This window comes from Oreochromis niloticus, linkage group LG12, assembly GCF_001858045.2.
Source record: "Oreochromis niloticus isolate F11D_XX linkage group LG12, O_niloticus_UMD_NMBU, whole genome shotgun sequence".
Lineage (NCBI taxonomy): Eukaryota > Metazoa > Chordata > Actinopteri > Cichliformes > Cichlidae > Oreochromis > Oreochromis niloticus.
The window spans coordinates 22,337,083-22,364,673 of NC_031977.2; the positions used below are offsets into that span (position 1 = coordinate 22,337,083).

Consider the following 27,591-nt stretch of genomic DNA (forward strand, 5'->3'; position numbering starts at 1 on the left):
ATATCCAAAAGATAAAGGTAGGATGTTTTTCTTTACAGGTGAGGCAACCATAGACTATATATAGAAGAAGGATAAAGCCTCCAAGGTGTACAGAAATGAAGCTAACGTGGAAGTGCCTTAAACCTGCATTAAGACCCACATTAGAGGGAAAGCAAAGCTGTTTATATACCAGTTGCTTTATGTTCCTACCCTGACATAAGGCTCTGAGCTCTGGGCAGTGACCAAAAGAATGATATCATGGACTCAAATGAAATGTGGTTCCTCATAATGGTGGAATCTCCCTTTGAAGAGGGAGGGCCTGAGGGGAGAGCCAATAGTCTTCCACATCGGAAGGAGCCAGTTGAGGTGATTCAGGCAACTGACTAGGATGCCTCCTCTGTGAGGTGTTTCAGGCATGCACTGGGGTAGAACCAGGACATACTGGCTTGAGAACATCTCACTGTGTAGAGGGAAGTCTGGACCTGAACAACCATGGATGGATGCCCCTCGTGTTTACTTGATCGTATTACTTTGCTGTTGTAGTCTCAATCATCAGTTTCATGTCTTAATGAATACAACATGATGTTCAATTATGGTTTAATTTAGATGAAAAGAGATTGCAAAGTACGATTTATTGTGTGGCTACCTTGTGATTGACAAGTCACAACTGCGTAAGCACGAAGTGTGCCTCGGTTTCTCAGCTACATTTCCCACTCGCTCGTCAAGCCCAGGCCAGCACAGTGGTGCGGGGGTTTAAAATGTCACTTCACGAGATTGTCCTGGATTCTAACACACCAGCGAGCTGGTTGTATCATATGTCCCCCTGCGTTTCCATGGGTTCTTTTAAGGTACTCTAGATTCCTTGCGTAGTACAAAGATATGCATATACATATGTCCATAGGTTGGACTGTGAGTGTGAATGGCTGTCTCTTTCTACATGTTAGCCCTGCAATAGACTGACAACCTGTCTAGGGTGCACCCTGCTCTTTGCTCTGTGGAAGCTGGAATAAACTCCAGTCCATCCATGACCCTGAACTGGACAAGCAGTTAAGAAACTCAATGGACGATTGTCAAGTTGAGTTTGAGAAAAAAGACGGCAACGGTGAAAATGCTCAAATAGCATGAAAATCGCTTCACAAATGAATGAATCTCATTACGGCAGCTATCTTTAATATATAGTCTATGCACCTGACAGTGTCAGCCACAGACAATAACAAAGCATTATGTTACTGCTATTGACTGCTACTGACTGAGTAGTGGCTAATTCCCACAGCTGAGTTATGGACAGTGGAACATCTACTTAGCAAGCCTGGCATGGCATCAGTCAGTCAGCTGTTGCTGCAAGGAGTATTTCAGATTTAGTAGATGTTTAGTATAAAGATAACAAGATGCTTTAAAAACAAATAATTACCTGGTTTATATTTTGCAACTGAACGGTTCAATAGTCAAGATATGAATGTCTTTATCGTACCTTCTTCTCATCTCCTAAAAACAGAAGAAAACAAAAAAGAATCTCTGTATTTTTTTCTTTATGAGGAATATAATAGGTCCCTAAGAGCAGAAATGAATTCTCTTCAAAGTGACTGGTATAAAGGGAGTACTCATAAAAATTCTTGCTTTCTCTGACCGTGACTGCAGCTGTATCACAGGAAGTATGCTGCAGAGTGGGTGGGGATGGATGCATGAATACACCAACGAAGAGAATACAGTTATATTATAAGGAAGGCACAAGCAGAACGAGGCACAGAGCAAAGCAAAGACAGAAAAACAACGAGAGAACAAACAGAATGCTGATTTGAATGCCTCTACAAGTTGTTGTCTGTTGCATTGTGGTACACTCTTATGAGCTCCGTATCAGCACAAAAGATCCCTTAAATCCCAACCAAACTCCACATCTCCAAAAATTGCTATACTCCGTACAAGCAGTACATGTACAAATGCAAAAAAAAACAACCAAACAAAAAAAGTAGAAAGGGATTGAGGAGAAAAAGAGAAGAGAGAGTGAGAGAAAGGCCAATAGTGTGAGAACATGACAACAACATAGTTACATAAGAGATAGAAGCAGCATGGGAGCTACCATAGGGTAGCTCCTGGGCTTCTGCGAGTTGCAGAATGACGCATTGCCCTCACATACTCACACAGATTTTTACGAATGCATACACACACGCACACACAAACCACTCTCAGTGCCGTAAATGGCACACATTCACACCCATGTGCTCTATGCAAGAGAAGCCACACCCACACATTTATCACAATCTAGCTCACGACAGCAGGAGTGACAATACACTTACTATAACACTGCCTAGCAGCAGAGGAGCAGAAATACAATATTTACAATCAGTTCAATCCATGTACTATTAGGAGACCACAGGGTACAGCAGCCACGAGCCAATAAAATAATAAGTAGCCTTATATCCACCCACTCTTCTTGTATGGGGTCCCTAACTGATATTTTGGCTTTTCCCAGCCACTAAAGCTGCTTCATACCTCTGCATGCAGTCTGACTGATAATAAATGGTGAGATTTATCAAGTGTAGCTCAGCTGCTAAATGTCAGATTTTGAGCCTAGGCAGAAATAGATGACTGATGGAGCTAACCTTTTTTTTCTAAGATCTATAAAGCAGGAAATTTTGCAATCAGCAAACTTAATATCTACTTAATTTAATCTTTCAATTCAATTTTATTTATATCGCATAAAATCACTACAGTAGTCATCTCAAGTCACTTTCTGTTGTAAGGTAAATAAGGCTGTGCGATATGACCAAAATCTCATATCCCGATATAAACATTTCTTATCCCGATAACGATATATATTGCAAAATAGTACATTTTCTGTAAATTCTGTGACTTTCGGGCAACTCGACTTGTGTGGAATGTTTTCAGCTGGGCATTGTGTACCTGGAGTCGTGTGTTTTGACCAATGCATGAAGCTACACCTTTTTAGACACAAGTAGTAATGGCCACCGTTTTCTCTGTGAGTATTTATTACATGGTGTGCTGCAGGGAAAAGCCTGTTCTAACGGCTCTTTTTTGCTTTTCATCCGTAAACTCTTTCACGTGTTTCTTGCGTAGGTGGCTGAAGAGGTTTACCGTGTCTGAGTCTGTGGTGGGGACCGGTTTGCGGCATAATTTGCATAGTACAGTTTTCTGGTGCCTTTCTCTGTGCCTGCATCCATGTGGTGACTGTAAGCACCATTTATAGTTACTTCATGTTTTTATTTAAGGTAATTACCTTTATGCATATTCTGAAATTTGATGTTTAAGAATACTGTATATCATTTCAGTTTATTTTGAAAAGTCTCAACAGGATCTTGAGCTTTTATTGTGAAAGGTTTATGTGGAAAAAAAACGAGGGGACTGCGGAGCCACACAATGGTTTTACCGCCGTAGTTGCTAAAGAAAGTACATGTAAAAATATTGCTTGTTCATCTGTAGTGTGGTTATTTTAAATATAAGAGAAAGAGAACTTTAAGAAATTAATATAGCCACTACAGTGACCATCAAAAAGATGAAAAAACACTGCTCTAAACAGTTTATTTTGCGACATTTATTTAGCGCATAATATGAAACGATAGATGTTTTCATATCGTCATCCGATATACATCGTCATATCGAACAGCCCTAAAGGTAAAGACCCTACAAAAACACAGAGAAAACACCAACAATCACATGACCCTCTTTGGGGGCTCAAACGCTTGGTGACGGTGGAAAAGAAAAACTCACTTTTAACAGGAAGAAATCTCTGCAGAACCAGATACGGGGAGACAGTTTCAAGCGTTGATACATTTCAAAATACATGAATATTTTACTGATGTTTATGAAACAGTGTTCATTTTCAAGCCCATCTTTGTGTTAGATCTTTTTCACATTGTCTTTAAAAATACAATTTGATTCTGTGGCAATCACGCTGCTTTGGTAGCTATTTTTAAATCCGAGCACACACACACACACACACACACACACACACACACACACACACACACACACACACACACACACGCATAGGTGAGATCAACTGATGAGCTTGAGGAACCTGCATTCCTCCCATCTGGGAATGTAGAAGCAGGCTGCTGTAGAGCGCTTTGCCCTAAACGCAGGAAATCAATATCCTGCAAGTTAATGAGATAGACCCCCTAACCTCAGCATCTGATTAGATAAACAGATTAGCAGCAAAACACACCACCACCATTAGGTGAAGGGAGTGCAGATGCACACTGCTCATGATAGGCCCATTACACACACTGGCAAACTAACAATTAGTAATGAACATAAAAACAGAATGAGGCTGCTGATGTTCCTCCCAGAAAGATTCCCTTTGCGTTATTATCATCGTGTTAGGGATTAGTGCTTAATGCACTAGAAGTAGCAGTAATTTGATGGTGAAGGTGTTTTAATTGGGTTGTTTTTCAGTTTTTAACTATAATAAAAAATTTATTCACATCACAAAACAGAAAAAAACAGCCACATTACCTTTTGAGGCATCTTATGTTCACATATAATCCATGCTGTTTTGTCACTTACCTAAAAAAGAGAACCGAAACAGAAGGGAGACAGAAGGGGAGAGAGAAGGTGGGGAGACAAAAGAATAATAGTTATCAGGATAATCTGTTGACTGCCCTGAGTTGTAATTTGTGCTTAAACAGGTAGCAGGGTATATTGTATGTTACTCCACCTGCTTCTTTTCACTCAAATACACACAAGCTGGAGAAATGAGAAAGGCTGGGATTGTATATCAATACACTGCAGTGGTGAGAAAGCCGCTCTCTCCTTATCTTTCTCCATCCCAATGCAAGAAATTGATCTGAGTCGAGCCTCCCATATTCAGCTTCCCATACCTGCCCCCCTTTGTTATCTGTGTCCAGAACTGATTAAAATGCCTGTATAATTATAGTGATGTCACAGGTGCTGCAAGAAGCACATATCACTAGTAAACTGATGTAGTTTAGGAAACTGGGGGAGAGCAGCCTGCCCTTTGGATAACAGAGATGAAAGAATACTTCAACAAAATAAAAATTTGAGCAAATGAAAATTTTAAGTAATAAATTATACTAGTACTATATCATTAAAATGGTGGTTAAAACACACACACACACACACACACACACACACACACAGAATCATACACTTGTGCCTTCCACCTGGCTGCGTCAGCAACAGCACAACACTTTTATAAAAAGTCAAGAGGTGCAAGACTGACTGAATGGCACTTGTGTGAGGTCACTTTTGTCAGGTGGCACTATTCACCAGGGTGACTATAACGAGCATAATAGTAAATTATTAGACACACCAGTTTTTATGATTAATTTCAAAAGGTCAGTCAAGCTCTTGTTCCAACAACAGAAGCAGTTAACATAAACAGTTAATATAAACCTTGATCTGGCTCATGTGTGGATTAATGTTAGAGTCTTCAGTTAGCATTAGCAAAGAAGTTAGCTAATGCTAAAAAGTATCACTAGCAAACCAACAACAGTAACCTAAATTTGGCTAATATCAAACCTTACTTGATAACATATTTATTATATTGTATAATTTATGAAGAAAACACTTGAAAAACTTGTTCCATAAGAGAGTTTTGTATAAAGAATGGCATTACTTTTTTTTTTTTACCCACATTACAAAGCTATGACATCCCAAACAACATGATTGTTTAGTTGTAAAGGTGAATTTCAAAAGGTAAGTAAGTAAGTAAGTAAAATTTTATTTATATAGCACATTTCTAGATAAAAGATCACAAAGTGCTTCACAAAGTATAAAGCTTAAGCGTCTCAACAACACTTAAGTAGTAAACAGTTAGCATAAACATTAACCTGGTTCGTGTGCACATTAACTTTAGCCATTTAACTAGCAGGCGCATGATCTGATATCCTTGTGTTGGCGTTGTTTCTACATCATCATAATGACATTGGTCCAGGATCAACATTGCAACTGACCAGTGACATTGGCTAAGCATTCAGTTAGCATTAGCCAAGACGTCAACTCCTAATTAGCAAGCTAATGTTATTAAAAACTATCACTAGCAAACCAACATGAGTAGCCTAAATTTGGTCAGTCACATAGCTTATCCTGGACTAACATTATTATGGCAAAGGATGCAGAAACAACACCCGCACCTGGCTATCAGATACACCATTTACTCATATTAGCTGTCTGTTAAGTTATCAGCAAGGTAGCAGCTAATAATTACACGTTAATGTGGGCACTAGAAATGTTATCAATCTATCCTGTCTCTTTGAAATTCCAGTATCATGACGGTACTAATCATCACTACATTTTTCTTTTATTAGATAACTGGAGCAAAACTTGGATCAATTTTAAAAACTGTGACACAAAAGAAACACTAAACCTAAACAATGAGCAAGCAGCATCCACATAAACGACCACTTTTTAGTATAGGTAAAGTCACTACTGCTCTACTGCACTGCAGTACTGTAGAGCAATATTAAAATATATGTTATAGAATCATATAAATGTGTTTATGTCCTGCAGCTGTCAGACTGCATTTATACTGTTTATACTGTAAAAGCTATCATGTTAATATCTGAAGGGGCACTATCTTTAAAAATTTGAAGTTTTAAAGCTTTTTTTTTTTTTTAATTACTACCTCGGTGCTTAATTAACAATAAAACACAATATTACTATCAAAGTCAATATTCGGTCATACTGACAAGACTACAACCCACCAGTGGGCCTTTTGATTTCCATCCATCAACTCCCATCCCCCACACGTCTTCCTTCCCGGCATCCTCCCTCTTGGCCCAAAAAGGTTTGTAGCACGTTTAAATTGAAATGTCAAACATCTAGAAGAGGCACACCAACCAAAGTGAATGGCTGGTGTAACAATCAAAAAGGCAGACTCAAAGGACATGAAACTAAAATGTATCTTGCAGAGTTATGCTCAGAAGAAATAAGGCAAACTGCAACACAGAACGAAATCTAGATCCAGAGATATGACAGTAAGCAGCGCCCTAAATGAAAAGGCCAGACACACAGGCAGGATGGCAAATGAAAACCGGCTTTCTTCTTCCAGCCATTGAAATCAAATTTATATCCCAAACTACTGATAAACACTTAAAATGTCACTCTGCATCATTCAAGACAGTGAGAAATAGCCTCAAGGAAATTTTTAAATCCTTATTTACTGAATATTCAAGAGTATTAGAAATATTCTAACTGCTAATAAAATGAAAACTTGCTTTCCTTTCAGAAAGGAACCACCTACCACCTAGACATTTTTTTTTTTGTCCTTAAAGCATGCGTGATTTATTCCACCGACAATTTGAGAAAGACATAAATGTAACATTGACGGCCCTTGCATAACCGTCTCAGTCTACTCTGTCAGTCATTATTCAGGAACATCTTTGAAATGTCTTGCTCAAGGGACAAAGAAGAGCCTTTTAAAGGGAGAACCTGCTGGGGACATAACACTATCCATTCGCAAATTGTCATTGGTGACATTTATGGAGAGGCAGAAGGTTTGCGGGCAGCAAAGACACCAGGCTTTAAAGAATACACATACTTTCAGACTCATTTCTCAGTATGGCAGCCCAGACCTGACTGCACATTACTTGAACTGAAAGATAAAACTGGGAAATAGCACCCATGTAGAATCATCAGTTCAAAGCCTTTTATTTTCTACAAATGAATGTGCACACTTGACTGCACTGGGAGAAAAGGGAGGATATTATGTATTTCATATCAGCTATGCTTCAGCCCGTATGTAAGCTCCGCAAAAGCCCCATGACTCATGAAACCAGGCATCACCGGTGCCTTGGACTGCACACACCATGAGCTCATGCTATACATGTCCTGCATGGAGCCAGTGCCAAAGGGTAGGCTGAAAGCTACAGTGACTAAAGCCCATTCTGCTCCAGGACTTCGAGTGAAGGGGTAAAGGACAACTCTCTTCAGTTAGCAGATTCTAATGAGGCATGTTTCCGTGGTGACTGGATTCTCAGCAGGTGATTTATGGCACTGCGTAGTCATCACCTCCAGAGCTTCTGGTCCTAGAGTGAAGGGCGACAGCTTGTGATTGGGAACAGCTGTGGAAAACAGGTGTGTGCTTCTCATTACGGCCATAGCGAGATAATGATGCTTTTTAATCACTAGCCCAAGATACGAGACTGCGTGCGTGCGTGCATGTAGGAGAGCGTGAAGATTCTTAGCTTTGTATGTGTTTTATGTTCATGGACATGTGCCTAGTTGCATTGGAAGTGCATGTTTGCACCTTTCATGAAGGATTTGTAGAGAGATTTGCATGTCTTTTCAAGTGCAATTCTGTACATGTGTATCTGTGTTCTGTGAGCGCTTGTGTGAGAGGGGATGGATAATGAAAGAGAAAAATCAACCGGTAATAGGATACAAGCACAAGCATCCTCTCCCCAGAAAATACTTGCTTTTTTTTATGGGCAATTCCAAAATGAAAGCACCAAGCAAGAAAGCAATGACGCAAATAGTACGAGGGCCACATGCCGCTTTTCCACAAACTGCAAAGCATTGTCTCCATGTTGTAGTGTGGATTAAAACCCTGTTATCGTGTCTTTTCCCTCTCCTTTCTTAAGCTCAAGAGTGAAGAATAATCAGGACTAGAAAGGAAGGTGAGGGTGGTATAAAGGCAAAAAAAGAGAGAGGAAAAAGAAGGTCTCCAATATTGAGGTTTCACCTCTGAGCAACACTTAAGAACTTAAGCTCCGCAATAAACAGAAATAACAGAGCTCTAATTAATCATAGCAGCTTATTCCTCATGTCTCGGTCTAAAATTGGGAACCCACCGATAGCTGCTTTCCCACCCTGAGCAAGTATTGCGGATCCCTTCACCTGCAGGCTTGTACACAAACATTACATAAAGTGCACAGGCAGAGGAGAAAAAAGCGCACTTAAAAAACAAATGCATGCATTGGAAGTGTTGCACATTCAGTTTATCAACAAATTCTGTCTGCTCAGCCACCCACTCGCAATATATAACTACACTGTACAAGCCCTGCATGCACTATCAGTAAATACACATTAGACTCGGTCCGAGCACTGGCTGCTAAATTTTGGAAAGAATAGAGAAAATTTGTGTGATTTAGCGATCAATGTAATGGATTAGAGTTAAAGTGGAGTTCTTAGGCCTGGTCATCATAACAAATGCCTTTAGTTCAGTTCAAATCATTGATCTTACTCTGCTGTTTTTCACATTTTCTCTCGGTGGTGAAACTGAAGCAGGAATTATGTGCATGTACGTGCACCGAATAAGAAGCAAGGATGGCCGAACAAAGGAAAAATTACCAATATTACATTTTTGAGATTTTCTCCAATGCTTTACTTGTACTGTTTCTTGAACGCTCCTAGCTGCACATAGAAAAGGTTTGCAAAGTCTATACCAAAGTTATTTTCATGTAAAAACAACACTGTTGCTGAGCTGTCAGAAATAATTAACATGAGGAATAGTTTGGCCTTGTAGCCCACCAGTATTTTCTAGAGACACTTTTGCAAAATCAACCTCTAAAATTCATCAGTCATAAGCAAAGCCGAATGAACCCAAGAGCCTGTTTATGTACGTCCCCACAACAATTCATGGAATGGACGTCATCATATGTTATTTATAAATAGACAATAAATGCCAGTTAATACGTTACTTTATCATACTCCATGATCATCACTTCATCAACAAAGTGGTTACTGAGTTCATAAATGAATTAAAAGGTCGGGTTATTTCCCATAGACTTCTACACAAATTGGCTTCTTACTGCAGTTTGGTGAGTCGCCCCCTGCTGGCAAACAGAAAGAATGCAGGTTTAAGGCAGTTGTGCATTGGATTTATATACTATAATTCATACTAATATTGCACAATTAAATTAATTTTCATCTTGATCACTATTTTGGCTTCCAACAATTAAATGAGCATGACTCCATGATATTTAAATCAGCACCTGAGAATGTGCCAGCATGTGCCAATCAAGGCCGTTCCTGTAGCGTGACGTTTCCTGAAGTAGTATGGTTGAGTAACACTAGGTTAAAGGCAGATACGCAGCAAAAATCAAATGTGTGGCACAACCGAAGGTGAAGAGCTCGTCCCTCAAAGCGTCTCATCATCCATTGTTGGGAAATACTTTGGATTTACTGCAAGTAATTAAAAATAAAATCATGCGCAAAGAGTGGTAAGTTGTGTCTGCAATGGAAAGCAATAAAACTGAACTATTCAAAAGGTGCCTCACATGTTATGATACAGTTTGTTTGTTTTTGTTTTTTTCATTTAATGTAATTTAATTTAATTATTCTTCCGAGAAATTAGCTGAATTTAGGTGAATAAGGAGGAACAATTTTATTTTGATGCAAACATTTGAACAATTGCAAAAGCAGCGTTGCCATGATGATGCAAGAAAAACATTTTTTGCCACTAAAATCAATAAATAATTGTGACAAGTAATTGTGATCTGCCTCCCAGTCATGCAGCCCTATTATAAACCGTACGCAAAGCGAAAGCTGTTGTCCTCCCTTTCCTCTACAAACCTTCTGAAGGCAGAGATTTTGTCAATAATTTCAGAGGACAGGAACAAACATCCAGACAGGGCAACAAATTATAGCTGATAGAGAAACATTAATGACATTGCATTGCTCATCTGCGTAGCTTCTTGCCTTGTTTTCACTCCCAATACTAAGCAACGAAAATAAATTAAAGTAGGAATGCTGCCAGCATCTCTAAGCAAGGTGACGTCTACAATTTTACTTAGACTTGACTAATTAGGAAGGGATTCACGGCATGAATGACCTAGCATATATTCCAAAAGGAAAACACAAGCTGCTGTAGGCTGTACATGGAGCTGAAGCCTTATAGGAATTATGCCGAGGATACTCTGCCTGTCAGTATACATTAGGGTTCCATTATATTTATTATTTACTTGCACGGTTGGGCTACAGAGGTCTGTTCACGTGCAGTTATATGGTTGTTTGTTTTGCAGTGTTATACGTCGAGTAACAGTCTGTCACGTGAAATGGATTCCTCCCAGCGGACAATAAAGATATCATCGTCACGATCATCAAATTACTCTTGCATCTTGTTACGGTCTTTTCCATCTCAATGAATAATGCAGGCTTCCTCTCCTCATGTGGAATCAGCCTCCGAATGCCAAGATTATAAATTAGGTTGTACAAAATGAAAATTTAAGCCCTCTATGATAATATTCAAACATTAAATCTTAAACAAGCTCTGCATCACTTTCAAATTTCATACATTTTTTTAGATTTCAGTTCCAGTGCACTCATTTAGACTGTAGTGTGTTTTTGTGATCACAAAGGCGATGATTTTTAATACAACAGGAGGATGTGACAGCAGTTGCATGTCTTGCATCGCATTACTTGGCTCAAGATCAAGTGCTAGTTGCTGAATCACACGTAAACATGTTTATCAGCAATCTAAGAAAAGGGCCTCTGGAGGTTAACTTGCTGATGCGTGCCAAAAATCAACTTTGTAATATATGGTGGCTCTTTCATCACTTATTTCATCATCTCTTAAAGATAAATGGATGAGGTTTTCTTATTTATGTCTCTGCTTAGGCTTGAGTACTATAACACCTCATAGAAAGACAGAGGGTTTGTTTGGTTTGGTTTGGTTTTTTTGCCAAGCTAAAATGGGCCTTTGGGAGGTTACTACACACATAAATCTTTATGCATTTAAGACAAAGAGTCTGTGTCATCTTACCTAACAGCGGTCTATGTGTTTTCCTGTTATTTCTGGATATTTGAAGAGCAAAAGTGTATTTTATGCGCAAGTAAATGAAACCCCACAAAACAATTTTGTCACACTAATGGTGATTTTTGTTTGAGGAAAGACCAAAATCTCTTTAGCGGGTGCCTATTTTGTTTTATATGCAGCCCTGGATAGAAACTTTAGGAGGTGCCATATCAACAGCCTGGGGCATTGTTAAAAAGAGGGCTTGCACTGGCCAGCTCAGCAACCCAAAAAAGGCCTTTGAGACCACAGAAGTAAACTAAACTGCCTTCCTGTGTGAAAAAAGCCAATGCAGAGTAAGGAACACTTTGGACAAGGTAGGTGTGTTATTATCAGCATCTACAATCAAAAACGTACCTTATGAATGTCTCCTGTTGAGAGGGTTTCCTTCAGTATGCAAAGCACGGCTAAAATAAAAAGCTAAATTAGCTGCAATGAAACCACAATTAACTTGTACCGGAAAGTGAAGAAACAATCCATCCACCTATCCGATTCAGGGTGACGGGGGCTTAGGTACACCCTGTACGTGTCAATAGTCTGTCGCAGGGCTAAGACAGAGACAGACACAATTTGCACACACATTCACACCTATGGGCAATTTTAGAATCATCAGGAATCTAATACCACTCCCTGGATTTCCTTGAACTGTGGGGGGAAAGCAAGAGTACACCAGGAGAACCCACACCACCCAGACAAGGGGAGAAACTCCCAGGCAGATGGTGGATTCAAACCCAGGACCTTCTTACTGTGAGGCAACGGACGACACCACTGTGCTACCCCAGGATGCCGTAACGTCGAAGCAATTGCGCTCTGGGGCATTTATTGCTGGCAACTGAACTGGATCTATTGATGATATGATTGCTGATTGAAAGCATTAATTCTGAAGCATGTAGAACTTTCTGCTCAGATTTTGCTGCAAAACTGTCAGGATGGGCCACTCCAGTGCTGACCGAGAGTCACTTAAAACATACCACGAAAGCAAAGCATTCGCTTCCTAAGGCAAAACATTAAATGTTATTAAAAGTCTCATCAAGTATGCTTTTCACTAAACTGAAGGTGAGTGCATTAAAGGCTTCGCCAAGCATCACACTGCAGCAAACCCAGCATTTGGTGGTGTTCCAGACTCCCAGGCAATCATTGACTGTGAAGGATTTGCATTCAAGTATTAAAGATAATTCAGTTTTTGCAATAACTTTTAAGCTTTTGGGGGGATTACTTTAAAAAAAGTGTAGCTTTTAAATGGTTAATTACTTTACAGCTTTAATTGCTCCCATCAAACAAAGCTCCAAGCCAACACCTTCACTTTTCAAATCCAGCGGGGTAGTCGGAGAGCTCGAGATGCAGCCGAAGAAGGCTAAACAATGCAGACATCCTTTTCCTCAGCTATATCCATCAGCCTCTCCCGTGGGAGTCTGCAAACCGAATTCAATGTGTACCAGGTCTTCTCCCAGTTGGACGTACCTTATAACCTCTGTTGGAAACATTCACGAGAGGCAAAGAGCACCTTTGGTTCTTTCATAGCAAAATTCCAGTAGAGCCCTTGTTCAATCTCTGCGTGTCAGCCCAAACACCAGGAGAGTGAAATTCGTTTTAACAGCTTGAGAAATCAGATTTCTCTCACACTAAACCACAATATACTTCTTTCAGAAGAGGAAGAAAAACTATGTGTGCTTCTTGGATGGACTTTTAATATGGATGAATACTGCTTTAAGACATCTGGCTTCGATATATTGTGTGTCCCTCTGCATACAAGAAGAAAAAAAAGAAACACAGATTGCAAGTCCCTCGCTTTATGCAGCAGAAACAAGTTAGAGTCTAAACAAAGAGGCCAATGCAGAAGCAGGCCACTGATGCAAAAGACACCAATCGCACTTTCATTTTCTTCCATTCCCCCCTCCCCTTCCCGTCGGTCCTCCACGTCCTCCTCTCTGGCATGTGAGATAAGCTTTCTGTCAAATACCAATTTTAAAAGAAGATTAAGTAGTTCTGGCTCTCAAATCAATTTTACCCCCCACTGCAACATGAAGACAAGTGCATACACATAAATACACACCAGCACATAAGGGCCAGCACACCGAGATATCAACACACATTTCATTCCTGAGAGACGACACGGCACCGCGGCGCCTTAATCAAACCCACAACAGAAGTAATTAAGAGACGCTGTGGCATGATGGCCACTATTTCTTTAGTCAAACATCAAGGTACATTGGATTCTAAAATTAGCTCCTTATTTCCAGCTTATTCAATATGCCAGAGCACAATGAGGTTGGAGTCTAGCAGAGTGTTTTTTAAGTCCAGTGACAGCTCGGAGCTGTAACACACACGCAATAACATTTCTATTGTGATCTAAGCCAAATAAACAACTAGTTTCTCCTCCTTGACACAGAACCTTTTCCACCTTTTATACAAAATAAATCATTTATTAGATAAGGAAGGAAAGGAAAGCAGTGGTTGAAGACTATGGCTTGAACAAAATTCTTGCAATGAATTTAGATCCTTTTTCCATTAAAATGACCACTCGCAGTCAGCTGTCATCCTCAAAGCAGTTTTTCTGTGTCAAGCCGGTGATAAAATGGCAATAAAACTGAGTCAGTCTGCTATTAGTTTGTAATTGAATGGGGCAAGTCAGCATTTATGTCCATGCAATCTAATTGTGATAATACAGATTGATAGTCACAAATTCACATTAAGCATTTACACTCAGATTCCAGACAAAACATCATAGATTTTAAACAGAAATTCAGAAATTCCTCTGCAAACATAGAGATAGTTACAGCAGGCCAGGGATTTAACTGTTAGATGGCAATTATTTGCAAGCCTTCATCTGTCTCTCAAATCTGTGATTTCGGTCAAAACAGCTACTTGGAATCAGTTACAGAGTGCAAAAGAATTAAATCAGCAATTATTCCTAGTTGCCATCTTATCTTAACTCTAATGTGACCGACCAGTAAAACAGTCTATTTACAGTGAAACTTTATTAAACAGGTAGAACAAAGGGGGCACTCATGAAGGAAAGCCCCCAGCCCCCCCAAAAAGAAAGAAAGAAACAAACAAACAAAAACAAAAATGACCCAGGTCAAAATGATCTTGGCCCCTCCTTTGCCCAGCCTTTGCTCTACCTCTCCACCAAATCTAATCAAAATCAGTCAGGTGGTTTTTGTGTAATCCTGCTTACAAACTGACAGATGGGAAAATATGACCTCCACCAAGGTGCCACCTACTCTGCGGAGTTACAGTCCAAAAGTGAGTGTAAATGAGTGCTGAAATTTAGGTTGCACACTCTAGAAAATACAAGACAAGCAATCAAAGCTCATATCAGGTCGAGCAAAGCAACAGTGAAACAGAAGAGTAATATTTCCACAAACGTTAAGAAAGCAAGAGGGCGTTTGATCACAAAGCCTTTCAACATCCTTGGAAACACAGCACTGCCTCAGCACTGTTGGCATGAAGAGTTCATTTCCAGGTGAGCTCCCTGTTGTCACGGAAACCAGTGGGTATATTTTTCAGTGACCAGTCGAAGGAAGGACCTTTTCTCATAAATCAATGAGCAATTCAGATGTGACAAGGTCCTCTGACAGCTTTCTAAAATCAACAGCTATATTTTTTCTGAGGCTTAATGCATTCTTAAGTGTACTTTCAGTATGTATGCAGTGATGGGGAAACTAGTTTGAAAGCGCAGCTTTACAGGCTACCAATTACATGACTGGAAGAAGCTGTAAGAAAAAGTTAGCTTAGGGAGAAACCTAGTTTAGTTAACAAAAAAAAATGATAGTTTACTTTTAATACAAAATCAGAATAAAATATCATTTTTTAAAAATTACATGGCAGCAAAATCAACATTCAGAAACCAAAATACATAATACTGTTCTTATAATTCTATAATACTGTGAGAAAGTGGAGGAAAGTATCGTTGGTAATGTATATATTTGTATTTGTGTGCATCCATCAGTCAGACACCTGCCTTCCAGCTGGTGCACTCATTGATTACTCAGGTAACCTCTAAAGTTGCACAAATAAGCATTTCTGGTCTGGACACTTGTTAATTAAAACCAGTAATCATTACCTGCACTTTACACCTAATATGTTCATGTTTCTTTTGATAACAATTAAGAACTACTGAACTGAAAAGTTTCACTGACCCAAATTTGTTTGTACTACAGTAGCTAAGACAGAAAAAAAGATGATGACATAAAAAAGGAAATTTAACAGCTTCAAACATTATGGAAATATGAGTACAGCTACCAGGACTGCAAAATTAATTCACTCAGACTGAGCCTTATATCTGCTTATTGAAGATTTAAAAAAAAAAACATCGTAATGTAATACACGCTGAATGCAGGCTTCTTGAAGTGCAGGCGCTTTTCAGCCAGAACAGGTCATTCAGAGTTCATATCGTGTGAATCACTCTTCCTCACCTCGCTCTCATCCTGTGGCAACGTTCAAGTGCTGGACAGGCTACATCCTGGATTGAAAGTATTATTTTCTTGATGAAGCTGTGCTGTTACTGCCAATTACATACTGTATATAGCGACTGCATGGCCATGCAATGTCACTGGAAAGATGGGTGGAATTGTAATAACATTACAGTTTTGTCAGGCAAATAGCTGTCTACTCCTAAACTGTCGACATTTAGGAGCATGATTATGCTCACCAGTATTCATCCACTGTAACGTAATCATGCATGTCATCAGTAATCCTTTTACTGGCAGTAGTAGTTGTGTAGTCAGAAAATAGCAAGACAGTGTAAAAAGGAGAGAATATAATACAAAACATGAAAGAAGAGCCATTACACATTACCTTGACTGTCAGTGATCGTGTGTGCACACTGAATACGAAGCTACAGCCAGTTAACTCCCATCACTTCTAACACCAACCATCCCTTAACTGTTTTACCTTGAAATTGTTTATAGCAACTATTACCCCACGGATCAGAATGCACACCGACCTGTGATCCCTCATTGTTAGCTAGCTTACTATCTGATATAAAAGACATTTGTATTCACTGTAAGCGAAATGATTTTTTTTATCTTTTAAAGTCAGTCTAATGCTGCAATATTATATTGATATTGCAATATTATATTGATGAAAACCATCGTTTGCTGGGATGAGCAAACAACACAGCCTAATGCCACAGTGTATTCAAATATTAGAGCAGCAGAACCAACACGATTGTGCAGCAAAATTAATTTACAGCCCGGAAAAAGTTGACCATCTGTTTTAATTTTTTGGTGTTTTTTTTAAGGCCTCCTAACTTTCTAAGCTTGCTACAGGTAGTCTAAGGAAAGAGATGAAGGTTTTCCAGGAACAGCACAAAAAGTCATGGAAGTTTAGGCACTTGGAGGAGGACCACATTCAGCAACCATCAGTGAATGCAGGCTTTTAAAAAAAATACAAGGACAACTCTTCCTATGCTGAAGCCAGGGGAGGATGTTTTGAACAGAAGAGGTTCCTGTTGCAGTGCTGCAGATTGCAGTGTTTAATCAGACTTATCTACAGTACAGTACGCAGACATGACTAACAAAGCTTTTTCTGCAGAAATGATTTTATACTTTCAAAGCCTTAAACAGCGACTGTGCTCATCAAACCGTGCGGATAGCTTTTGATAAAAAAAAACACTTTTATCTGCATTACGAGGCAGCATTAACTCACTGCACTATCCTTTGTATTTATACTAGCCGTCTGATCAGAGGTAATTTGTAATTCTCTTGTCATTCATCTGTCTGAAGTGGATGTTGCCTGACCATTTCCACCTACAAACAGCACTGAATTAATAAAACCTTTTCAAAAAATTCACCGCATGAACTGACGACGAGCTAAAAGCAAGGCTAACAGCTTGTATCACAAATATATCTCATTAGTGTGACAGCATTTACATATCTTGCGTTACAAGATCCTGAAAGCATGTTAACAGGGAGGGAAACACTCGTGTCTGACACTTCGAAGAAAAAAAAAGTAGATTTGGCTGAAGTAAACCTGCAGACTTTTGGAGTTTGTGCGTATGAGTGTGTCCGTGTGCTTTTGTGTGCTGTGGGGGAAGTGTGATGTAACTATTTTCCAGTGTGTTTCCTGTTTCCCTGTTTACACTGTGTGTGGGCATTACTGCACTGTGTGTTGCCAAGCAAGTGAGCCTTTGGGACTGAAGAGCAGACATTTTTCAGCTTACTGCGCCATCTACTAAGAGGTAATAAGACTCTGCTGTATACAATCCAAGCTAGGTTTACTGAGCAACTGAGAGTAACGCTATGTCAAGCAACTTATTATGCTGAGTACCTATTGTTAAATTTGTGAATATGGTTGGCTTTAAATCCAAAAAAATTGGTGGGGAAATAGGGACTAAAATGTCTAAAACCTGTCCACCCACCAGATATCTTACATATGCTATACACCATTTTTTCACTCTCCTGTGGTTTGACAGTTGCAATGAGCATCCATTTGAAGCTGTTTTAAGATCTGTTTTAAGCACCCTGAACTAATCTTTTCCCTCCAGGCCATTAGTCAGGCACTCCCTAAAACCCAGCACAAAGGCTAGTTAATGTAGCTGGACACAATGCACGGAGCTGGGTCTACAATGCATTCACAAATCTCGACATTTACTGGACAGCATGCACCATTCATTTTCTTTTACTGCAATGATGAAATATTTACTTGATTGCAAATATATTATTTACTAAGCGATTAGGCATATGTATTCCCCAGCCAAATTCAAGTGGCTGCTGGAGGTTTCCCGGCAGTCCCTGTGAAATTACTCAAGCCCCAGTCACGCAGGGCTAGTGACTGGAAGGTGAGCCCATGGCAACCACTGGTCGCTAGGGAAAGGTGTGTAATACCTGACCATTTGGTGAGCGGTTATTTGCTATTGGTCACAAAGACGTATGCAGTGCTGCACTGAAATCCTCTTTCCAGTTGCTTTATTGGTTATCTGCAAACTGCTAAACACCAATTTGACTGCAAATCCTCACCACCTAGCCTCTTTGAAGTAGGGAATGCAAACCAGGAACGGTGACTGATCCCTTTCAAAGTAAAAGTTGTGTCTTTAAAAATATGTTGGTGTCAACAACAAAACTTTTACTTTAACATCAAACTCCTTCAACTCATTCAGCTGGTTAGTTTGTGAGTTTTTGAAGACAAAAACAAGAAGGTTTGTGATGCAGCACCCTCTTTGTCACAGATTTCACCCAGCAACAGCAATTCTCACCAATCGGTCAGTGAATAAACATCTTTCCTTAGCAACCAGAGGATTCCCGGGGCCATGAACCAGTTCCTAGGCCTGTGTGACTGAGCCCTTAGTGAGCCAATCACACATAACACATTTTTCTGCTGAAGTACTTTGTAGTAAACTATGGGTGAGTCTTGTCTTAGGGGTGACTGTAGCTCAGGAAGTATAGCGAGTCATCTGCTAATTGGAAGGTTGGTGGTTTGATTCCTGACTGTTGCAGTCATGAGGCATGTTGTACAGAGTGCTTAAATAGAGTAAAAAAGCGCTATATAACAACCAGTCCATTTACCAAATATGCACTGGCAGAAGCTGATAAAAGCGATGAAATTATTTTGTTCTGCTTTGAAAAAAAAGGTCAGTGACTCACATTCAGACCAGTTAGATTTACCTGACCTTAACCAAAGCGTTTTGTTTCCAAACCAAATCAAAGACAGAAATCTGGATGCGAAAGCTAGTGTCTGCTGTGAGAGTGATCATCGCATGGCCGCCATCCACTTTCTGACGAGACTTATTCTTCCAAACCATCTGCTCACTCACAGACAACCCTGCCAGTCAAGCATCTGGCCCACACAGCAAAGTGGCTCTGCAATGCAAATATCAGCTTCTTTTTTATGGTGCTGCTTTCCACAAAACACACACACACACACACACACACACACACACACACACACACACACACACACACAAACACCCATTATGTAGAACTAGCTAAAACTAATGCAGTCCAATAAAACAGTCCTGCAGTGAATCCCACCTACTGCATCTAGCCTTCACCACATAATTGGGTGGAGAACTAAAACCAATTGAAATTCAGCTGAAATATAATGGAGCCCTGCAAATAAATTTCTGTTCATGAAAGTGCAATTTATTGCAAGAAAGCTGCATAAGACTGTACCCCGTTTAGCCACGTGTGCTTAATAGACAGCCAACTGTGCTATAGTGTTAGCAATGCATGAGCAACATTTTCACGCAAAATGAGAACACGGGCTGTCAGAACACACGTCTAATTTTAATGCTCTTGCCACTGAAATCCCACAGAAGCATGAAGATCACAAGCCTTAAATATTTCCTATTATCCCCGCCCCCAAAAAAGCAAAAGACAGAGATGCTCGCACAAAGCAGCACTCGCATGATTCCCTCACACACTAATGTCTCCTAACATCCTCACCCTCAGTCTCATGAGAGCGATGAGAAGCAAGGTGCAGGCCAATTACCTCATAGTCAGAGCATGCTGTTCATTTTTCATCTTTCATTACAGCATGCAGCAGGCACTAAATCAATGCAATCAAAGGAGACAACCCTAGTGGTCAGACAGGCAGCGGAAGACTGGTAATCAGGATAGGAACAGACACCGACAAGTACACACATACACACACACACACACAAGAAACATTTTTAAAAAGGATGCACGCAGGAAGACACGCACACAGAAATTTGAATATGCGCGTATACATATTGCACAAACACAAAGCCACCAGATGTATTTGCACAGTCTATATTTGCACACATATGCACACAAATGCTAGCACATAAAAGATGAAAACAGGCTCTCATAAAGAGCAGGATATTGGAAGCAGCTGTGAAAAATGATCAAGGGATGACATCAATAACAGAATGGCTCTCACAACACATGAGGCAGCTGCATCTTAATTGGACATGCACCTCATTAGAACTGCTAGAGGTGGACCAAGGCCCCATTCGGGTAGATAAAAAAGAAAAGGTGAAAGAAAATGGCTGGGTCACAAAGGTGTTTCACCAACAGGATTAGGGATCAACCTAGAAATGCCAGTTTTCCCTGTCAATATATAAGTGGAGATAACTGATCAGGTAATAGAAGCTGTGCAACACCGTGAGCTCATGTCTCCTTTTTTAAAATATCAAACCAGGTCTTAAAAGTCTGATACAGACAAGATGACTATTCTGTGAGTGCCAGCCTAAGCAAAATGAAGAGTGAAAGAGCACAGTGTAGAAAAAAAAATGTAGAAAAAATTTGCACAACTTTTTTCCCCCATTTATATTTATACCCCCAATGTTTTACCAGATGTCTGTGCAATCGTTATCGCTCAGCAGCCCTCTTCATAAATACCAGAAGTGATTCGTGAGACCACAGAAAATGAATGATATTTGGCAACTTCAAGCAACTACGGCCGAAATAACTGCTGGCGGTGCGAAGTGGTTGGGATATGAGATAAACTTCAAAGCGACTGAAGCATCTACCCGTGAGAGTGAACAACACTGTTGATTGGCATTAAAGTAAGTACATTAGAGGGTCACCTAGGCAACTGGTGCCCAGGATGTGTGTAAGCAACCAGCCATCAGTTTCAAAGTGATCTGCAACGAGTCCAGTGTATGCGCAGCTCACAGTGTCAAACCAAAGCAGCTTTTTGTTGCAATGTTACAATATCTAAAACTACTTTCAGCTGCCGCCTTATTCACAAGTGTTTTCACAGCTCCACATATTTGATTTTTAAGTCACATGCCTCTCGATGCAATCCCCAAAAGATCTGTGTCTTAATAATATGCTGATAAACCAAAACCAGACTGTTTCAAGCATCTTCAGATGTTTTCCAAATATAACGTGGACTCAACTGTACCTAAAACAGTTGAGTGGACTCAACTGTACCTAAAACAGTTGAGTCCTGTATCTCAAAATCCAAATATTAGAGAACTTTTCTATCTATCATACAACTAGTGTGCAGGTTCAATATTCTTTTGAAGAGGTGAGTTGACCTGAACAAAAAGAAGGCCTTAAACTAATGGTTTCTAAGTCGAGAAAATGGGCATTATGAATGGAGAGGGTGCTACTTTCAATTATTGTTTAATGAGCTGAGCCTGCCAACTATAATCACACATGACCAATGGATTTACCACATCCATGCATCATTAATGGCTCTCACCTCAGGCTAATAAGGCTCGCTCAAAGAAAAATGATAAAGAAAGCTTTAGGCCACATTCAAGTGTCTCTTTGAGTTTTGAAAATCTTCTCTTTCTTTTTTTTCCTCCCCTTTTTTTACATTTAGGAACGTCTCGACTGTGGTGGGAATGGAGCTGTGAAAGAGATGGAAATTTAGCCAGCACCTCTCAACCTACACAGTAGCTGCATCAGATACGCCTAAAAGAGTGCACGGCCATCTGCAGTCTGTTACAAAGATACTCAAAGCGATTAACAGCTTCCCCTTACATCGCCACTCCTCTTCTCAAGGCTCTCAGTCCTCAGGCTATTCTGGTGAGGCCCTGGTGCAGCTGCAGTTATCAGTACAGCCCCCTCATCAGTGGCTGAATTCTCCCTTAGCATTCAAGTCAAAGTTCTGATGGTGAAATCAACCGAAATATAACATGGCTCGAAAAGATAACGAAGGTGCGGCAAGAAAACTAAAGAAAACAAGTGGGAAGGCGTTAAAGGGGCAATGGATGAGAACCGCAATGTCCAACATGTAGACTCTGACGTGGATACGCCGATGAATCTAGAGGCAGATAGATGCGGACTGCACAAAATAAGATGAAAACAAAAGCATATGAATGGCTGACATGTTGGACCAAGCACAGGCAGAATCTTTCAGTAATTTGGTTGAATCAAAAACACATCAACATATCAAAAGGCCTTTGATGAAGCCCCGCAGCTGTGGCCTCTTCAATGCAGATTAATTCTGGTCATCGTTTAATTAAATCTGGTAGTGCAGTAACAGCTGCTAAAACACCTTCATGTGTCTGGACCTGTTGGATTCAAATAATTATCAATATGCACATAACCCCCCCTTCATTACGGATCACTGTAGACCTGCGGCTAACTGTCAGATGGATCACTGTGCTTCAGGGAAATTATAATGTTTAGCCTGGGTGGCATCATGACTTTTAACGGCTGAAAATACACATCAGCAAGCAGAATCTGAGGCCGTGTCAGTCTCTTTTGGTTTTCAGAGCCGTGATAGAAATTTTACATGTAATAGATGTGAACCTTATTAATGCTGGCACTGAATTCTGGCTTGATGTAAAAAACATGGAAGGTGAAGGAAGGGGACCGAGGGCAATGGGAACTCTCAGAAGCTTGGACAGGCTCAGGTGGACAAATATAGAAACATCCACTTATTTCAATATTTAGAAAACTGCAAGAGGTGGTTTGTGACTGCGACTGGGGGCAATGAACTTGTGATCTCACTGTCTTTAAATGGGGACCAGCCCTGCAAGCATTCTCAATCATTTGCTATCTTCTAAGCAGCTTTGAGTGCTAAACAGCAATAAGAGTCAGTCTGTTTCCAAATGAATGGGGCAGTTACATCCAATCTGTTTGTGACAGTACAGTGATTACTGAAACAGCTAAAATTAGCAAAACTTCCAGAAGAAAGATAATTTAACATTTTTGCTTTTAAAATACTTTGACAGTCTACTTTTGTTAATATGATTGTTGCCGCCTTTGACCATCACAAATTAGGTCCAGTTGGTGCTTTATTGCAGGTTATGCTCACACATGTATCAGAAATGTTGAGGAAACACATGTGCTTTTTTATTACTGCCATGGAATATTGAATACATTAAATTACATATAACGTCATTTTGAAATTCGAGTTTCAAAGTCAATATTAACAATTTGGCATTTTGATTATTTAATTGTTTGAAGTTAAGCACACCATTTTTCTTTTTTCTTTCTTTTTTTGACTAATTGCAGAAAATCAGCAAAATGAAAGAAAATTATATTAAACAGAAATTCACATTAGTCACTTCAAAGTCCAGATCACAGATTTGGAACAGAGATCCCACCACAGATAGTGATGCAGATGCTGCAGGACAATAATTTAACTGAAAAAATATAGGCGCTCAACAACCTTGCTATTACATGGAAATATAACCAGTCATGTCAAGTCTCCTGCTGTAAAACAACGCACTGCAGACAAATTGCACTCACTGGTGAAGACTAACTGTGACTAATCGGAACGTGCCGGCAATCTGTCTTTGTTTATAAATAAGTTGGCGATTTTTTACAAGCCTTTGACAGTCTGCCTGAGAGAGACTGCAGTCAGTCTGACTTGGACGTGGACTGACTTGGATTGTTTGGAGACAGGCTGCTTCCCACAAAGCGATCTATGCAATCATCTTGCGATTGAAGGTGGTCACCCAGAGATTGAGGTTGGGTGACCGATTGGTCACTGCAACAACTTCCAATCAGTTATAAAATGAGAAAAAAAATTAAATGTAACCCACAGGCAACAACTCTTTTTGCCACCCTATTTTCACTCTTGTATGACTGAGCCATCAACTTCAGCCTTAAGTAAATAATTAGAGTTACGCTATGGTGGCTGTCAAACCTTTCACTGACACGCCCCATTTCAGAAGCTGAAAACAGTTTTCTTCCCACAATAAATCATCAACTATAAAACAAGAATTCAATTTCAGTTTCTGTGAAATAATGGTCAGCACGATAGCATCAGCAAATTCCTTTTGTTTACTTTCCATTCAAAAAAGCCCTTTATTGATGTTAGTTTCACATCCTGGGTTTCCTTTGGTCATCCATACCCTAACCTGCATCGGCTGCATTCCCCACACGTGGGGCTGAAAAAAAACCAGACTAAACTCTAATTATTATTATTGCAATTCTCCCAGTGTATCACCTTCTACTTTATCACATCGTCTCGGCAAGTATTCATGTTGATCATAAAACTAAATTACACAGTTCAACCTGTACCTGACCCAAGATCAGGTAGTCCGACTCGGATTACCTGACTAGAATTTATTTTGTAGCCTCAAAAGATCTGTTTGAATACTAATTTGGCATTTCATAAAGCAGTGATTCCTGATACAAAATTACATTTTTTAAGATCATTTGTATTACGTGTTCAGCAGCAAGTGAGGTAGGTGGTTATAGGTAAAGGTCACTTTGCCGAAAAGCCTTCCTGTAATCTGTTTAATGAATGGCCACTCTGCAGTTACTCCAGGTCAGCTGATAGCACAGAGTGTAGCATGACCAATTCTATTTATATCGAGGCAATGAGCCACTGATGTATTAATAATTTCTCAAACAATGCAGTTATGTTCTAAAACGGTATAGGAAATGGGATGATGGGATTACTGCTGTTCTAGAGGGCATTTCATTAGTAAAATATTATTTCTGGTAAGTTATGAAATACAGTGTATAAAACGTAAAAAAATACACTTTCTTTATTACTCTGTGCCGTACTTATCGTTGCCTCTTTCACAGTCTCTCTCTGTCACACAGTTATATAATCTTAGGTTTCTTATTCATCTCAGCCAACACTGACTCGGCCACTACCTCCGAATACAAAGTCAAAGCTGAGTCATATAACCGGGGTCCTGTCTAATCTCTGACAGTGAGAGAATGACACAGAATAAGCGTGCGCGTATCTATTTGTGTACGTTTGTGTGAATCCATGCAAAGTCGTGTACATGCTATTGATTGTTCTAAACCTGACTGGTGATGAAATGAAAAGCCTGCACTGTGCCGATGTGTCGTGCAGCCAGGACTGTTAGCAGAGTAGCCACAGCAGCATTGCTCAAATGCTCATATGTATGCAAATCACAGGCGCTCTATTCTCCTGGGAGGGGAGCGGTGTTTGGGCTGATAAAACCTGTAGAATCCGTCTTACTGCACAGCAGGATGAAAGCTGCAAGCTAAAAAACGAATCGAAGGTAGAAGCTACATCCTTAAAACAAAATTTGTTAGGAATGTGTGGAGCATGAATTGGATATTATCATGCCAGACAAGGAAAAGGAGCAAAACTCAGAGGATGTCACATTATCTGCAGTTTGCTTTGATGTTATTTCAGATAGTAAACAGATGATTTCAGCATTAATATCCACAACAAATCAAGCATGACCAACCTCGCGTTTGAAAACTGTGCTAAATTAACGTGTTCGTTTTTGAGAAATATGCTTTCACGTATCCATTTTCTGGCAGAACTGTCTCACAGGAGCGATGCATCTCTCATGTCTGTATAGTAAATATAAAACTACTGCCATTAGCTGGATACTGCGCCTCAGCATATCTGCCTACCAGCGCGTCTTACATAACACATTATACAGGGTGTTGTTTTATCGACACGAAACAAAAAATTGAAGGTTTCACGCCTGAAGCACTGACTAGCTGGAGCTACTGTCAAACTAATTCTTTAAAAAAGAAATGCATGTTTTGTTAGACTCCAACCATCACCAACTCTGAGTCATGAGGCTGTTAAGCTGTACGGATAAGTTGTGAACAAAAAGTGAAACCTTGACCAACAATTACTGTAGGAAGTTTGTCAGCCGCGTTAAGATAAAAATGAAAAAGTAAATAAATAAATAATAAATAGCGAGGGAGAGAAAGCAAGACAGACATACAAAGAGAGATGATATAACCAAGTGAGAAGTGAAGAGAGTCATGCTCTGCCTAGATTAGCACCACTGTGTTTAGCTTCAGGTCCTCTACTCCCACGCTCTTCCTCTCTTCTACCTTGCCTCCCTCCCTCCATACCACCCTTACCGCATTTATCCACACATCAATCACGCATCCATCAATTCGACATCCATCTCTCCTCAACCGTCCAACCGCTATCCCCACCTAAACCCCCGCAGTCGGACCACTCAGCCAGGGGAAGAAGCCCCGGCATCAGCACCACCAGCTGAAGCCACCTGTTCTCCCCTCGCTGAAACCCCACTCTCCTCTTACATAAAGAGACACTTACACTGTTGCAATGCAGCATCAGACGGTGTTGTGCAACAGCATTAAAAATACCTCAGGGTCAGTGAGGAGGAAAGTTGAAAACAGGATATCATCAGAGATATTCTGGTGGAGAGAATGCAAAAAAAAGAAAAAAAGAAAAAACTGAGTCGTGAGTGTGTCTGTCACTCGAAGGTGAGAGCACACCATTCGACGCTCCCTTTGTGTGCACTCTTCAGCAGAAGAGCTGAGAGGGGATATCGACGAGCACCTCAGAGAGAGCACAGGCACATTTCAACCATAGCCATCGCGGGGGTCTGCAAGCGCAGTGTCAGGACATGGGACGTGACTCTTGAAAGCGATTAACCTCTGGTCACGCTGTATCGCACGACCAAATTGGTAGAGAAGCGGTTGCCTTTTGGTGATCAATTTGTCCGTATGTAACAAAAAAACCCCACAAAAAACCCCCACATACATTTAATTTGGCAACTGCTCTCCCGTTAATTCAATCCCAACCAACCGACTCTGGTGGATCTCAAAGTAATATATCCCTTTATTGCAGGGCACAGTGCCAATCTGAGTCTTAAGTCTGTTGTCAGCACACCCCATTTTGTAGATACCACCTAATTCCATAAAGAAAGCCACACTAATGCGTCTGCTGCTGTTGGAGGTACTCCTGCGGCTTAGGTTGCGATAATGCCGGCAACAATTAAATAAGAACTACCGCACTCTACTTAAAATCCTCTCAGCTAAATGAAATCCAGCTCAAATATTTACTTCTTTCAAAATTCTATTATATCATCGCTGTATCTTCCCATGAACTGGGACTTTAAAAGTGTCGCCATATACTGAGGCCAAACCCTTTTTTTGAGGAACTCTGTAAACCATTAAATTCCATAAAATCCCCGGTAATACCTTTTTTATGTCTTTGCAAATAATTACGCCAATCAAATTCATTCAGCACAAAGAAGCCAATCAGCATTTGGGATACATTCTCTAAAGTGTTCTCAAAGTGACTGTAAAACAATTTGTGAA

The 27,591-nt window shown here is 40.1% G+C and overlaps 1 protein-coding gene and 1 long non-coding RNA gene across 4 annotated transcripts in view; one reads left to right on the forward strand and one right to left on the reverse strand.

The window, feature by feature from the left end:
• Positions 1-27,591, reverse strand: part of pde4d (phosphodiesterase 4D, cAMP-specific) — a 198,525-nt gene that overhangs the window by 66,375 nt on the left and 104,559 nt on the right. The gene's annotated exons all lie outside the window — the stretch shown is intronic.
• LOC102076212 (uncharacterized) lies at positions 17,695-27,332 on the forward strand. The gene is made up of 3 exons (XR_266180.3): positions 17,695-17,876; positions 20,953-21,164; positions 21,932-27,332. It is a non-coding gene; the product is annotated as an uncharacterized LOC102076212 (long non-coding RNA).